The sequence below is a fragment of the Loxodonta africana genome, chromosome 15 (assembly GCF_030014295.1).
Source record: "Loxodonta africana isolate mLoxAfr1 chromosome 15, mLoxAfr1.hap2, whole genome shotgun sequence".
In the NCBI taxonomy this organism is placed as follows: Eukaryota; Metazoa; Chordata; class Mammalia; order Proboscidea; family Elephantidae; genus Loxodonta; species Loxodonta africana.
The window spans coordinates 11,089,803-11,103,281 of record NC_087356.1 but is presented as its reverse complement, the minus strand read 5'-3'; the positions used below and the strand labels follow the sequence as shown (position 1 = coordinate 11,103,281).

Genomic DNA, 13,479 nt, shown 5'->3' with positions numbered 1-13,479 from the left:
TATTTGGTAAGAGACTCCCTCCCCCCCACCCCCGCACGCTATTATTTCCTTGTGAGTAGACCTTCCAAGGGGAATATGTTTTTATCGTAATGCTTCCTGTAACATCACTATTTTATAGGTATATGGTCCAAATATGTTGAATTAGAAAATACAGAAGCAATGTACACTATGTTTACCTTAACATTACGGATAAAATAAAGTCAGCTACACAAGAGGCTGGCAGTTCGAATCCGCCAGGCACTCCCTGGAAACTCCGGCAGTTCTACTCTGTCCTATAGGGTCACTATGAGTCGGAATCGACTCAACGGCAGTGGGTTTGTTTTTTTTTTTTTTTTTACATTACAGTAAGTTTCTCCTTTACATATTTAACTGTATAGATATATAAACAGTATTTAGATGGCTAAATACATGTTCTTTTCCTATTATGTTTATGAAATTGGAAGAAAAAATTAATCCCCAGAAGTACAACTGTGTAAAAGAACGTATGTCATTAGTTTAACTCTTCCACGTATACTGGTATATATAAGTACCACTCATATTTTTCACCTCTGGGGGCTTATGGGTATGGTTTTGTAACATTTTGCTACTTGCTGAGGTTGGGGCAGGGACTTCTGTAGCTGCTAAACTGGAAGGAAGTTGGCCGGTGCCATGTTGCTGTCTTGTTACTGCAGAAGGTGATGCAGCTGGGAAGAGTGACTGTAAGTGACTTTTGTCTCTTTTTCCCTCTGTACAGCAAGATAAGGCTTGTAAGTACATCGACCGTTTCCTCTGCGTTATCAGGAGGGTGTGGTTTTTGGCCGTTACGTAGTATTCAAGTGCATAAGTTATTTTCAGTGGAAATACCCCGTAAACATGCATCCCTGCCGTACTTCACGTACACAGGTACAGGTAAGTACCAATTACATTTTTGGGCCGTTTGGAATTCTGAACAGAGATGAGCCTCGTAAGAATACCTCTGGTTTTCTTTGTGTTATTGGGTACGGACGATTCTCGAGATTAGGCAAGATCCATGTGAAAAACTTATTTTCAGAAGAAATACAGTATAAGCCCATGTTGTAGCACCCTCGACATACCACATGCACGTTTCTTGCAGTCACCAAGGGCCTATCTTCTGGTTTCTGAGCTGTAAGTACTTGTTTGGCAGTAAGAGGTAATTCACTGCAGTGGTAATGTTCCCACGACAGCACTTCCTTTGGGGGCTTTAGCTTTACAGGAGGCTGGAATTACGTAATGTCTCCCCTTGTGTATTCTCATACTGGTTTGGAGACATGGTATTTGTATTACCCTGTTGTGCTGGTTCAGGTTGTGTGTCCACTTTGCTGGGCCATGATTCACAGTGGTTTGGCAGTTATGTAATGATGTTCTACCCAACCAACAAAAAAGAAAACAATTGGCAAGAAAAAATTTTTTCTCGGCCAAATTCCACCTATCTTACCTCCAGAGTTCACGGGTATATATGTGTACCACATAATATTAATAAAACACCATATTACTTAACAAAAGGTTCCCAACACTCAGTGATTCAGCGTGCAATTCCATTAGTTAGAAAACATTACAGCACTAAAAAAAAAATCACAAACATAAAAAAATTCATTCACGATAAAGGGTTAAAAGTTTAAACAAAGTAGACTAATGGATCACAAGTATCACAGCCCCAAACAGACTGAGTCCAGCAGAACCTGATGACACCCAGCTACCGCCAGTGACAGCTCTAACAGGGATCATACAGAGGGTCCCAGACAGAGCTGGAGAAAAATACAGAACAAGATTATAACTCACAAAGACAGAAACCCTGGCGGCATAGTGGTTAACTGCTACAGCTGCTAACCAAAGAGTCAGCAGTTCGAATCCACCAGGCACTCCTTGGAAACTCTAAGAGGCAGTTCTACTCTGTCCCATAGGGTTGCTATGAGTCGGAATCAACTCGATGGCAACAGGTAACAGTACAGGTCTGACAGATACTGAAGAAACCCCGAGAGTATAGCCCCCAGGTATCCTTTTAACTCAGTACTGAAGTTACTCCTGAGGTTCACCCTTCAGCCAAAGATTAGACAGGCCCATAAAACAAAACAAACGAGACTAAATGGGCACACCAGCCCAGGGGCAAGGACGAGTAGGCAGGACCCCGAGGTCAAGAAGGGGAGGGTATTGACACTTCGCAGGGTTGGCAACCAATATCACAACACAATCTGTGCGTTAATTGTTTAATGAGAAACAAATTTGCCCTGTAAACCTTCATCTAAAGTACAACTTAAAAAAGTGTTACAAATAAGTAAATAAACAGATTACCATTAAAAAAAAAAAAAAGTTTAAACAAAGCATTACACCCTTCATTTACAAAAAGGTGGCATAAATATTGTCATCTTAGGCTGGACAGTTCTTTATTGTAGGGGACTGCCCTGTGCATTATAAAATGTTTAACAGAACCTTTTTCTCTACCCAACAGATGCTAGCAACACACCATCAGTCAAAGCAATCTGGACATTCAAATGTCCACACAGGCAAAATCACTTCTAGTTAAGACCACTAATATATATACGGGGTGGAGGTCCAAGTCTCAATTCGTTTTCAAAATACTAACTTTTAGAAAGGTATTTGTGTATTTTCAAAAGTGAACTGCTTCCACTTCCTAATCCAAATCTAATAGCTAACAAGATCCAAACCCGAGAACCCATATATATTAACGCACAGTATGCAGAAAACGTATTTTCTTCCTTCTACATGTAACCCTTGCCATTCTGGGACATTCACGAAAAGAGAACCTACTTCCTAGGAAAGGTGGAATCAGCTTTACTGACCGAGGCCGAGGGACATTAGGCACATGGCTCAATAAGTGTAAGAAGCAACATGAATCGCCCGGGTCTTAAATCTATAATGACCAATCAACTAAGCTACACTTCCAGCCAGCCAAGCTTCAAAACGACAACTAAGACAGTAGGGAATCTGACATTCCCCTTTTTTTGTATGATAACGTCATAGTTTATAGTCTCCACTGGGTCTTGTCTACTGAACCATATAAAACAGACCCAGTAAGGAAACTATGAAAAGGGAACTGAAACAAGGCAGATGGCTTAAAAAAGTGAGGAGAATCTTCCAAATACAAGCTAGGTAGGTCCTAAAAAGGCAAGAACTGAGACATGTAAAGGACAAAAGTCATAGGAGTGCAGGCAATGAAGACAGATGGAAAACAGAACAACTCTAAGATAAACGGCCGGGGCAGAAGAGAGCGCACTAAGCCCAAGGTAAGTCAGATATAAACATGAAAAAGCAATGGGAAGAAAAATCAGTTTTTATATCTGTCTTGCAAGATGTTGCTCCTAAATTTGTCTTAAAAAAAAAAAAGAAGTAGTCTGACCAAAAGTCACCATTCACCTGTATCAAATTTCCTGAAACCGTCTCTAAAATAACTCCCTCCGTCCCTTGTTATTTCTTGGTCTCTTAAAAATACGCCTGCAGCTTGATAGTTTTATGTCAGTGTCCCCAGACCAGCTTCCACTCACTCAGAGCAGTAAGAAAAGAGTGCTGTTTATCATCAATCCAGATTTCTCCCCCTCTCCTTCCCGTTGTCTCACTTACACACACACACACACACACACACACACACAGAGAGAGACTTTAAACAGGAATACAAACTTTTAAAGCAATTTTCCTTAAGATGAACACAACTGGAGTGAGAGACAGAGAGAGAGACTGCTCTTCTCTTCTGCAGCCAGGCTTATAAGTGACATAATTCAAATATTTGTTGACTTAGGAGACATCCATGGTAGACAGCCAAAATTTGTTAAGGATTTGAGGCATATCCTTTAAGGAAAACAGATTTAAACAGTGATGGACTCTGTCCTATAAGATGGCTACTGGCGCCTTTCTAAACATGTAGCACGCTATACTAAACTTATTATTCCTCACTCACTGGCCGCCCCCACAGTTGCTGGGAGAATTATTAACCACGTGTATATAAACCGATCTTTGCTACTACTCATCCTGAAACAAGCTACATATAGATGTCCATATGAGAAGCAACGGACTACAAATCTAAGCCTATCCAAGTTGTAGCCTAATGTTTTCTCTAGTCTTGCTATATAGGGAAGCATCTCCCGACAGTGACACCCAGACTCTTCAGAGTATCTCACTTCTACCTGCTCTGGGGGAAGGAAGCCCAAAGCTCTGATGATCAAGGGTCCTGCAGACACAGAAAGGCCGGTCTGGACTGTTCTGGCACGTTAAAACTCACTAGGAATGGCAGCTAAAATTAAAGTTTCTATTGGAATCTTTTACCAGGAGTTTTCAAAGATTACCAAATTGAGGCTTGACATGGCCTCTCTTGTGGCTTGGGAAGTATATTTCCAAAGCCATCTTGGAATTCAGGACCTTCATAGATGTTAAGAGAGCACAAACACAGGATTTAGTGTGTTCAACTCCAAGGTTTTCAGCAAATACCCACCCACCTTCACTTTACTAACAGTAACTCAAAAAGGAAAAAAAGCAGCAGCTGAAAATGGCCTCACGTAAGACACCGCATCAATACAAGAGGCATGGGTTCAGGTACAGAGTGGCGGAGTGAGACGACAATTACTCTAGCTACCTCATTCTCCGCTATGGTATTGACGGGGTGGGAAACCACCACACAGCTATTTATGAAATGGCATAATCACACAAGCTTATATGGTGCTATTACATAGCAGACTTTCAGACCACGTTCCCATTAAAATGCTATTATAAGAGAAAATGTCCTCACTCTCCCAGTTGTATTCTAATTCCTTACCACAGTGGCTCTCAAAGTGCCCTGCCCCTACCAACAGCAGCCAATTATCTGAGAACTTTGAAAAGAAAATTCTCAGGTCCCACCCGAGACCTCCACCAGAGATGCCTGTGTTATAACAAGTCCTCCAAGGGAGTCTGATGCCCCCTTATTAGGCACAGTGGGGGGAGGGGCGGAGAAGAGGAGGAGCAAGGCCAAAGGTGCCCAACAATGTCCTTCTGTAACCCTTTACCTGCTACCTTTCAATGACCAGTCTGTTGTTGTATGTCGTCCAGCTGATTCTGACTCATAGCGACCCTATAGGACAGAGTAGAACTGCCCCATAGGGTTTCCAAGGAGCAGCTGGTGGATTCAAACTGCTAACCTTTTGGTTAGCAGCTGAGCTCTTAATCACTGTGCCACCAGGGCTCCAATGACCACCCTAAAAAAAACACCAAATCCATTGCCATGAAGTCGATTGCAACTCATAGCGACCCTATAATACAAGAGTAGAACTGCCCCATACAGTTTCCAAGGAGTAGCTGGTGGATTCAAACTGCTGACCTTTTGATGAGCAGCAGTAGCTCTTAACCACTGTGTCACCAGGGATCCAATGACCACCCTAGCAGTTATTATTATGTCCTTCCAAAGTTCAGGTGCCTCCTACAAGACTTGGCTGATAAGGGATTCCCAGAATGAGCCAGAATATCCAAGTTGCTCTCCCTATCAATGATGTTCCATAAATGTTTCTGTAATCTTATAATAAAAATTTATGGTTCTGCTTTACGGATGTCCAGATACACCTTAATAAAGAGACAGCAGCCTAGCTTAGTGGATAAGAGGAGACTCAGAAGCCAGATGCCCTGAGTGTGAACTGCAGATCTGCCATTTACTAGGTATATAATCTTAGGCAGGGGGCTCCAATGGTTAAGGCACTCCACTGCCAACTGAAAGGTTAGAGGTTCAAACTCATCCAGAGGAGCCTCAGAAGAAAGGCCTGGCAATTCGGCCACTGAAAACTCTCTGGAGCACAGTTCTACTCTGACACCATGGGGTCACCATGAGTCCAAGTCGATTAGTCGGCAACCGGGACTTAAGGACTGAGCGCTTAGCACATATCAGAAATACGTTGAATACGGATACTCAAAAAATTTATTTTACACTGGTAATTGAAAACACATTTAAAAATACTTCTAAAACACACAAGGTATTTTGGTTATATATATTTGCTTCTAACCGAATCCAATTTTTGCACCCTAAACCTGCAATCCAATATGGCAGCCTGGCGTGGCTGCTGAGCAGTCAAAATGGAGCTACGGCAAACTGACATGTGCTGTACACGTAAAACACGCCAGATTCCGGAGACTTCGTGCAAATCAAAGAATGTAAACGGCCCCATTTATGATGTATATATATTTTTTTATATTGAATGCACGTAAAAATGGTATCTTAGATGTAATATATTGTGGAAATCAGTTTCATGTGTTTCTCTTTACTTTTTTAATGTGACTACTAGAATATCTAAAACGCCATCTGTAACTGCATCATCTCTACGGGACAGCACTGCTCTTGACAAGCATTTCAAGGGGCATTTACAGGGAAACGCTCAGCATTAAAACCAACACCCACCCCATCTTCTGCACTCAGTCTCTTTCCTTCCCACCAGGCAGAGTAGGGCTCACGCACAATTCCAGCGGAACAAAGCTGCAGTTGCCCTGTCATTATTACAGAGGATAACCCTCAATCAGCCCAATGTTTCTCAAACTTTTATAAATATTGGTATTTTATTATTATTATTATTACAATTAGCAAACTGCCACTCCGTCTGTGGCCCTAGGGTGACTGTACTGGCTCAGGGTATGTTGAGGAGGTGGGTGAAGGGTCATATTTAGAGGCTGGTGGAACCTGGGGAGCCCAGCGGGACCACACATGCCATGCTGGGGACTTTAGACATGAACCCAAGGGTAATGGAGAGCACTACGCGTGGAGTGTGGGCTATGACCAGACTTGAATTTTGCGGTGCAGTGAGGACAGACTGGCAAGAATGGCTAGAAAGCTATTCAACAGTCCAAGTGAAAAGAGGGAAAAAACAACCAGAGCAGGGCTCAGGTATACGAGACATTCTGGAAGTAGAATCACTAGAGGTCTGATAACTGGATTTGGATGGTCAGGGGAATCCAAGGATGGCTCGGTAAGGTTAACTGAAAAAGAAGCGTCCAGAGATGGTACACACAGTTGGAGACATTCACAGTTCTGGGTGGAAATGATCAGTACAACATTGGCTATTTCATGTGAATGAATAAATGAATGAATGAATGAAGAACAAAGGAATCATGAATTATCAGAGAGATTTGGAGCTGGAAAGAGGTCAGTCACGTATACACTCCCCCCGCCTTGTGTCATCATCTTGGACAACTCAAATCAGTCTAGGTCAGAACAGACATATAGCACCCAGGGTGTGTCCTACCCACACACGGTACACTGACCAACACTCACTCATTACTGGGCAAAGATGCACAGAACAGCAGTTACAGGCCTAGGGGGGCGGCAGCTGGGGGCTGCCACCTGCCCTGCCTTCTAACACTTTGCTCCATTCATCCAGGTGCCAACACCTTCCATGTCTCTGGTATTTCATCATGGTCCTGATTTGAAAAATAATAATAAATAAAACTTGACTGCAGTTAAACCTGCGTATGTTGAGGGGAAGCATTCATAAATCAAGTCAAGACATTTTTCTCTCCTTAATTATTCTACTTAAAATGTGACCAGTCTTTGTAAGCCCAAAGCCAAGGCTTCTTGCCTACTGCAAGGTCCTACTGTGGAGCCCAGGTGGTAGAGTGGTTAAGACCTCGGCTGTTAATCCAAAGGTCAGCAGTTCGAATCCACCAGCCGCTCCTTGGAAACCTTTTACTCTGTCATATAGGGTTGCTCTGAGTCGGAATGGGCTCGACGGCAATGGTTGGGGTTTTTTTTGGCTATGACTGACATATATACAAGTAGACAGTCCCGCCCCACTCTGACTGCTCTGAAACCATCACAGGCTGGTGTCCTCAAATAAACACAGATTCCAGATCTGGGTGATGAAAGCAACAGGACTTTCTAGAATAATCAGCCTTGTTTTAGAGCACGTAGCTACATACTAAATAGGAATAAGCACTCCTCAACTTCAGAATTGCTAGGATGACACTGGCTCTTGACAGTGAAGAAGGGTCACAAGCCCACTGCTCCTGTCTCCCACAAAATAGTTTTTTTCAAAGAGGCAACTTACACAGAATTTACTCTTGTCAATATCTGTACACATGTGCAACATGGCAGAGGCATAAACCCAAGGTCTACAAAGTTCTGCCCTATCTACTGCCACATTACAAGCAACTCTACTCAGCACCATTTTGGTGTTAAGTCTTTGCTGCCTGCTTAGCGTGGCCCAGGGACACAGGCTGGAAGCAGAAGCACTTAGGTACAAGTTCAGACTATACAGTCTCTGGCAAGTTCCCCGAGCTCCAACTTTCTCACATATAAATAAAGGCTAGGTCAACTGTGCCATGTTATTTCGAGTATTCAACATGATAGTATGTGAAAAGTGCTTTGTAAACTATGAATTATCACACAAGCATTAATTAGAGTCTATTATCATCGGATTGTGGTGTTTTAAACCTTCATTCATGAAAGACCAGCAAAAGCACCTCACTTTTCAATTGTTTCAAAAGAGGAATTTATGATATTTAAAATCTGAGTCCACTTGAAGCTGCTTTACTTAAAAATACTAAAATTACAAATGGCAGCAAGAAGTAGAATGGTACTAAATAACTTATCAGGCCTGGATAAGGAGCGCTTTGCCCAAAGTTTCCCACTTTAGGTGGGCCCTGGAAACAGGCTAACTCTACTGGAAAGCAAGCCAGCCAACAAGCCCACCACTAAGTTGTTACATAGTTGGGGGATTTTCTGGTTTTCTTTTAAGCTTAGTTTCAGAACTAGGAATGGATCATTTGACAGAGAGTTTACCAAGGAGAAAGGCAACCAGACCGACTTACCCCATTGTTCCAACATCCTACTGACAAAGTCTTCCCCCCATGTGACCGGGTAGAATGGCCACAGAGTTTTCTAGAGCCCCAGTAACCCTGAGGGCTCAGAATTCAATATGCATGTATTATCCATAACTATGTGTTGTGCACCCAACACATAGTATAAGATGTTACACTAAGTGAAGAAAACTTTCTGCCCTCAAGGTGCTTAAAATCTACAAAGAAAAATATGAACACAAAGAAACCGTAAGGCAGACTATGACAAATGCCAAATCAGAGGCTCAAAGAAAGTGCTATGAAAGTTCAACGGCCAAGTCACCACCTCTGGTTGGGAAATTGGACAAAGTTGGTGCAAAGAGATGTGGTGACCATACAGAATTGGGACAGACCTTCAGGATGGATGAGAAATTAAAACCACAAGAGGGCTGAGAGGCCATGAGGCAGAGCAAAGGAGTGGAGAAAGGAACAAAGGAGCTGGCCAGCCGTAGTAACACCACTGTGACGTCACCATGGTGGGCTGCTGGGAGTAAGGAAAGAGAATAGAAAGCCACAGAATTTCGGTTTTTATCTTATAACCAATGGGCATGAAAATATTTTAGGTAGGGGAAATAACAGGACCGAAGTTACTAAAACAGAGTGAACCCTTAAATAGAAAAAAGTACAATTAAAAGTACTTTTGTACTGCCAAGTTCCCTGAGCAGCACCAACGGTTTACACTTGACTACTAACCTAAAGGTTGGAGGTTGGAACTCACCCAGTGGCACCACGGAAGAAAGGCCTGGCAATGTTTCCATAAAGACTGCAACCAAAAGAACCCTACAGACTTCTACCCTGTAACACATGGGGTTGCCATGAGTTGGAATTGACTGGAGGGCAGCAGGTTTGTTTTGGGAGTTTTTGTGGGGTTTTTTTCTTTTTTTTTTTTTGCATTGTCATGACTTCAAGGACTGAGATTCCTGAGGCAGGGATGTACGTGTGAACGTAAACGTGTGTATGTTAGGGGACAGGGTGTAATATCTTGCCAATGTTAATTATACCTTTAGAAATACAAGCACTTTGGGATAAATTCAGTGTTCGGCGTGAAATGCAGGGAGAAAAAAAATAATTTTTTAAAACTGTACTGCTAAAACGGCCTAGGAGAAATAAACTATTTTTACCTCAGCTGCACGCCTTCAATAACCCATTAAAGCCTATCTTGACCTGCTCCTTGCCTTAACTCAAGCAGTTAACAACGCACATTACATAATTTTTAGCTTAGGCCCTTTGAAGACACACAGTGAAGTGTTTCCATAACTCATTTCAGGAAAGAGAAACAATTTGGAAGTGCCATTTGCAATAACTCTGGATGGGAAAAACTATTTAATTTCCTAAGCCTCTGGGGTGGATTGTGGGAGTTTTCAGTTCATTTGTGAAAAACAATTTACTGGTTACCCAAATTTCACCCACTGCCCTCCCCTGCAGTTACAGCAAGCAATCTTAAGCCTCATTTTTTAAAGGCGAAGACCCATCTCCACAAGCCCCGTCTCCCCCAGTGTACACTGCAGGCCTGTCTGAGCAATTAGAAGCATTTGTGTTCTATACAGCAGCACAGCCCTGGCCTAGCCGGGGCAAATCTAGCTAATGTCAGTGATAAAGGAAAAGATTCCAGGCGATCAGGAAGTCTTTAGAGTATTTTAAAAGGTTATCCAGTCTGTGCACATGCAGAGAATTTCTAGTGCTTTAACACAGATGATAATTCATTTCTCAAACACTGTGTACGCAAGAGCTGCTGCTTGTTGGAAAACAATAACCCCCTACGCAAACGCCAGAAGGTGAGACTGACAGAGAAGATTCAGGATGCAGCTGTATAACGATTTGACCAAAACTTACCATCGAGCAAAATTCAAAGCCTGGAAACTGAGCATCAAAAAAACTGAAAACCAGGCCCACTGCTGCCCAGTCAATTCCGAATCATAGCAGCCCTACAGGACAGAGTAGAACTGCCCTGCAGGGTTTCCAAGGAGCAGCTGGTCAATGCCAACTGGCGACCTTTTTGGTTGGCAGCTAGCTCTTAACAGATAGGAAACTGAGCACAGCTATTTAAAATGCACCTTAGACAAGCCTCACCCACCTAAAAAGTATGGGTTTCTCCCCTCGTGGACAGAGGGCTTAAGGAGCAGTCAATTCTCCTATGGCAATTTGCCACCAGCTACATCCTGAATTCTGTGACAATCCAGTTCAGTGTTTACCCAGCAGCTAAGAAGCTCAGGCCCAGGTGCAGAGGAAGATGAGTAAGGCACCTCCACAAGCTTACAACTGGCTTCAAGTTCTGAATTCCAGCATGAAGCCGTCCTAAGACCACCATTAAGATTCTGCCACTTTCTTCAGTCAAAACTACATCAAACCAACCTTGAGGAGAGAGAAATATCGAGGTGTGGTCACTTCTTCACAAGCCGTGTTCACACCCACTCGTCAGAAAATCTGTCTCCAACAACATCTAAAAACCAATTTATCTATACCAAACCAGGAACCGTGGTGACACTATGGTTAAGCGCCTGGCTGCTAACCAAAGGTTGGTGGCTTGAACTCATCCAGCAGCTCCATGGGACAAAGACCTGGTAATCTGCTGCCATTAACGATGACAGCCAAGAAAACTCTATGGGGCAGTTTTCCTCTGTCACAAGGAGTCACCATGAGTAAAAATCAACTAGACAGCACCCAACAACAGACCCAAACATCCCACATTTCTTCTCCACGTTTACCACTGATTATCATGAACATTTATTTATATAAACCACGCACATGCTTGAATTCTCTTATTTGCCCTTTACCTAGGAACATTTGGCGAGTTGAGTTACCAGTGTGTTCAGAGGCAAAGTTTACTTCTGTTCTGATAAATTAAAGCAGCCCCAGGTAAATTTCATTTTCACTTTTTTTCCTTCATTTCTTAAGACTGAGAAGTACTGTTTACAACTGTATCAAAAACAGTGGCACAAAGCACACCCCGAATTTTCATTCCTACACAAAATCTACTTCAAGAAGCCAGGGCTGTCCTGGGACTGGGGACTCTCCTACCTGTGGGTGGAAAGGGAGCCACCTGGCCAGAGTGCAGCTTCTTTATGGGTCAATGGAAGGAGACGGACTTGATGCTGGTAAGCCTTTCTTGCCCAGCACTGGGGTTTGCTCCCATTATGCAGAAGCCAACTGATTATGGAGAAGCTAACTGATGGGGTGAAAACTTGGCCGAATGGACCTTAAACCTCTTCGCAAAATAAACAAGCCAAATAAAGGGGAAACTGCCAAACCGAATTGTCTGAAGTGGCTTAGGCAGACTCCAGGTACATTACTGCTTTGACCCTGAAGCTGTTAAAGTGTTTATCTTAAGTCAGGTGTCTGACGTTCATCAGCCAGTGACCCCCAGCGTCCCCCGCAGACCTTCCACGGTGATCTTTAATGTCTACAAATTAAAGCGTTTTGCAAATTAAACCCCCTCCATACAATATCCCCCAAAAACCAAGCTGGTGAGGGAGTTACAGTCAATGCCTTAGGAGTCACACACCAAATTCTTCGGAACCACTTCGTACTTAAATCGTCCTGAATAAGCCAGGAGAGCAAAGCTGTGGTGAGAAACTTTGGTTCCGGTGGCTGTAACAGAATCAAGTAAATCTGGGACAGGACACGGCTGAATCCGCCACAAAAGCGCCCTTCGCCTAGGCGAGGACCTCTTTTATGCGATATGACAGCAGCTTTGTGCGGGGATTCATAAATAGTTCCAATAAGGACAGTAAGTTCTCTCGGCAAAGCTCGGCCTCCCACGTCCCCTGCGCAGGAGCCCTGCAATCCAGGGCTGTTCTTCGCGAGGACGCACGCGCCCCAGCGACCCCGGCCACCCCCACGGGCCTGCTGTGACCCCGAGGAGGACGCACGCCCACGCCCGGCCCCGAGCTTCGTCCCCGCAGCTGGCTCGGAGGCCGCTTACTCCCTGCCTGCCTGGGGCTCCCCAGCTCCCCGGGTCAGTCAGTCCCAGCTTCGCGGGGTCGACCGGCAGCCCCCGGCTCCCGCACCCTCCTGCCTGCCCACGGCCAGTGCCCACACTCCAGGAGTGTCGGCGGCGAAGGGGCCCGAGCCGGGCAGGCGAGAAGAAAGGTGAGGAGTTGCGAAGTGCGGCGCCCAGCCCTGCCCGACCCCAGGGGCAGACAGCGCGGGGCAGGGGGCGCCCCAGGCCGCGCGCGGCAGGGCCCGGGGACCCGGTGGAGAGGGCAGAGGGAACCCAGTCCCCCGAGTCCCTTTCCAGGCGCAGCCCCGCCCCGCGAGCCCCCGCCGCGCTCCCAACTCCACGGAACGGCCACAAGTTTGCGGCGGCCGCGGAGCCCCCGCGCCCCCGCGCCCCGAGCCCGTCCCGGCCGTGCTCCCCGGCGGCGGCGCTTACCTCGCGAAGGGGTTGGCCGGGCCGCCGCCCGCCGAGGGCAGAGAGGCAGCCGCGCGCGGCGCCGCCCGGAGGGCCGGGCGCGGGGGTCCCGGCGGTGGCCGCGCTCAGCACCCGGGAGACGCCGCTCTTTGTCTGCGCCGCTTCCCTCCTCGCGCCGCCGCCGGCCGCTCGCCCCCTCCCGCGGCCCGGCGTGCGCTGCCCCGGCCCGGCCGCCGCTGAGCCCTGTCGCCGCCTCGGCCCCGCCGCGTCCAGGCCCGGCCGTCCGCCCGGCTCGCCCGCTGCTCCGCGCCTCGCTCGCCCGCCGCGGCTCT

The 13,479-nt window shown here is 45.6% G+C and overlaps 1 protein-coding gene across 1 annotated transcript in view; it reads right to left on the bottom strand.

Annotated features, from left to right (window-relative positions):
• NCK2 (NCK adaptor protein 2) overlaps positions 1 to 13,248 on the bottom strand; it is a 176,197-nt gene extending 162,949 nt beyond the window's left edge. Inside the window, exon 1 of the mRNA XM_010593577.2 lies at positions 13,169 to 13,248. The gene's annotated coding sequence lies outside the window, so the exon portion shown is untranslated. The remainder of the gene's footprint in view (positions 1 to 13,168) is intronic.
• Between the last annotated feature and the right edge of the window lie 231 nt (positions 13,249 to 13,479).